Here is a 3778-nt window from a genome sequence, read left to right on the forward strand (position 1 = left end):
ACTGTCACTTTTGTTGTTAGAGTAAAACAAGTTAAGAAAGAAATATAATTCTTGTTTCACTAAGCATTTTGAAGGCCTTTCCCCCATTGTTACTATTTATATTTAGATATTGATACATTTAGTCTTATAGCCACTCGACTTTTTTCAAATACTCCACATCGTTCCAAACCAGTTGGTATAATAACTTCCCTGTATGGCTGTTTTTCTGAACTTTCTGGTCCAAATTGACTTTTGCCTCTGTGGTGAATTAAATATGGCCACAAATGCTTTGACATTCTTCTCATCATAGAGTGCATCGCGAGTCCTATGTTTCTTCTCCTCCAACTGGATGGGTTCTGTAAAACTGTGTGAGTTTCTGGATCCAGACCACAAGAGTGCCCATTTCCTTTCTCTTATTCTTACAAAACAACTGCCAGGAAAGAAATATGACTACTATGGTGTGAGATGCCCCAGAATAATGAGATGCCATGTGGAACAAAGCCAGGCCCCAGATGAGTACCTCAGTGATCCCAGCTGATGCCCCTTGGAACAGAGGAATTGTCTCCCTGAGCCATGCCTGACCTCTTGGCCCACTCAATTGTGAGGTATAACACTCTTGTTTTAAACCACTAAATTTGGGAGTAGTCTGAGTCACCACAATAAATAACCCACTCTCCTCTGAACTCATACTGTCTCTAGGATTAATTCGATAATTAATAATTTACGAACTTGTGACGGCCTTCATTCTTGGCTTGAATTTCCATTTAAATATTTTATTGGCATTCAATTTGTTATGTTATTCTATCTTCTTTCCCAATTATATCACAACTCTTTTCAGTACCTGCTAATAGTTCTATAATTCTTTATATTTCCTGCAGTGTCTTAAAATAGTACTTTTCGTGTACTCTGTTTTTACTTATTAGAAAATTAGTATAAACTCATGTTTATAAATTCATGTTTTTTCTTATAAACTCATGTTTATAAAATGATGCTATAAAAGTTTTATTTTTCTTTTTCTTTTAAGATACACGTTGTCATTGAAAAGTGTGTGACGGTCTTGGAAGGGTGCAAAAGCAAGAATGAGAATATGGTTGTGGGGTATTGCTTATTGAAAATAATATTTAATTTAAAAATGTTATTGGAGAAAAACATTTTATCAGACAGGACTATATAAAGTACTAAAAATAAAGATGAGAATTTGCTACTGACAAGTAGTAAAAAATAAACAAATAAAAACCCAAAAGTACAAATGCATAGGATATGGAAGGCAAGTTTCTGCAGTGGCTCCCAAGATTCCCACCTCTCTCCTCATTTGCCCTGGTTGCCCTTGAAGGTGGGCAGGCTTGTGAACATAATGGGGTAGTCACTACCTTGATTAGATTACATCTGATAAGACTCCATTAAAATAGAGAGAAACATTCCTAGTGAGAAAGATGTCCTCATGTTTGTCTGAAAGAACCTTTGTGATCTGTCTGCCTATGAAAGGAACAACCTCCAGGAGCTGAACACATCAGTTCTACAACCCCAAAGAACTGAATTCTGCCAAAGACCAAGGAGCTTGGCAGGAAGCCCAAAGCCTCCAATTAGATCACAGGCCAATGAACATCTTGATAGCAGACTAATGAGACTTGAACAGAGGACCCAAGAATTCTGACCCACGAAATCCATGAGACCATACATTTGTGTTAAACAACTAAGTTTGTGAGAATTTGTTATATAGCAATAGAAAACTGATGCGAGGAGGTTCCTAGTCACGTAAGAAAATAATTCTATACTTGAACAAGTTTAGGAATGCCTATGGGAGGACAAAGGAGAAAATACTCTAGTTATCTCTGGATAGTAAGAAGAATGGGTAAAAAGTTCCAGAGCTACTTGGAAGGTTGTATCATTTCTAAATCGGTATCTGTGACCAACTGACAGTCATTTGCTCTCCTCTGGAAGGAAGAAAAAAACACAAACCAACAAAATTATGTGTGCATGTGTGTGTACATGTGTATTTGTGTATTTACATGTATGTATGTATGTATGTATGTATGTATGTATGTATGTATATACACACATATATTTTTTAATTCTTTAAGCAATGTATGGAGATCCCTTGATCTCAGATGGAAGTTCTCTACAACATCCCAGGAAACAGAACTGGTCTAAACCAATGGGTATAATCTCATCCCCTGTAGCAATGGGAAGTCTAAGGAGGAGCACAGGTGATGAGATAAAAAGAGCAAACCTGCTGGGAGGCCTTCTTTCATCAAAGAGGTAAAAAGCTTTAAAGAGAGAAAGATTTCTGCCCCTTCCCTTTGATACCTTCTTTCTACCTTGAACATAGCCTTGATGCCAGGATTGACAGTGGCAATTTTGCAATCATGTGGTGACCAGCCAACTTTTCTAAAAGTAGCAGAAAGGAAAAGAAAAAGAAACGTGGATTCCTGGTGTTATCACCGAACTGCTCTGCAAGCCCCGAGATGCTGACCTCTTCACCCATGTAAAACAATAATGACTATTAGTTACAGCACTGTTGTTTGGATTTTTAGTTAATAGCAGCATTCCTTTGTTCCAGGACTTTCTGTACCCTGCCTTTGTTGAAATAAAAGCCTTACACTGTGCCTTGGAACTCCCATTCTGTCTTCACACAGGATTCTCCTTCTATGTCCTAATTTAATCACCTTTACTGTCAAGATAATATGCAATATTGAAGGCCTTTCATGATCTGGACCTCATTTAACTCTAACTTACCTTTCAAAATCTTCCCCCACCCAAACTTTAATATTCATCATAAATAGTTGGAATTCCCCCAAAGTTAGCTGTCTTGTGTACCTCACTGACTTTATCTCTGATTATTTTTCTTTTTTTTCCTAGTCTTTAGCCTTTATTTTTTAATTACAGTTGACATTCAGTATTGTTTTATATTAGTTTTAGTTGTATGGCATAGTGGTTAGACATTTATATAATTTATGAAGTAATCCCCCCATTAAGTCTAATACCCACCTGGCACCACACATAGTTATTACAATATTATTAACTATATTCCTTATGCTGTACTTTACATCCTTATGACTATTTTGTAACCAATTTGTACTACTTAATCCCTTCATCTTTTTCACCCAGCCCCTCAATCCCCTTCCCATCTGGCAGCCTCTTTGTCTTTCCCTTCCCTTCTTCCTTTCTTCCTTTTTTTTTTCTTTTAATATTCAGAATATCATTGCCTATAGCTCTACGACCTAATCCTCACTTGAATTTCTCTGTGCCCTCTTCTCCAAAAATTTCTCTCTGATTGTGGGAGCTAGAGTCTCTTCTCTAGCTCCCACAACTTCTCATGTACACCCTTATCCCAAATCTGAGTGGATTATGCTGTAATCTATTTTATTTTCATCCTTTAGCTCCCTAAATACTGAAACGATGTCTTGTTTACATTTGCATCCTATGTGCCACAATACCCAGCACACTGTTGTTGCAGAAACAAATGAAAAAGTGAAACTCGAAAGCTATAAATGGATATTTTTTGAAAAGTAACCATCTCTTAGAGTGTTCTCCACCCAGACTCCTTTCCCAGCGATAATAGTTATCAGTTGCTGCCTTCTCCTAGGGATATTTCAAAGCTGGGCAAAATGTTTCTGGATGCCTGTGCCTTTCACACAGATGGTGGCATTTTGTGCTCACTGTCCCACACCAAGCTTTTCTACTTCAACAATATCTACTTCCTCTAGTTGGAGCTTTCTCCTTTAAATAGCTAAATAGTATTCCTTCTATGGATGTTCAGCCAGGTATTTACCAGGTCTCAATTGACTATATTTATATT

This window comes from Pteropus vampyrus, unplaced genomic scaffold, assembly GCF_000151845.1.
Source record: "Pteropus vampyrus isolate Shadow unplaced genomic scaffold, Pvam_2.0 Scaffold234, whole genome shotgun sequence".
NCBI classification, from domain to species: Eukaryota; Metazoa; Chordata; class Mammalia; order Chiroptera; family Pteropodidae; genus Pteropus; species Pteropus vampyrus.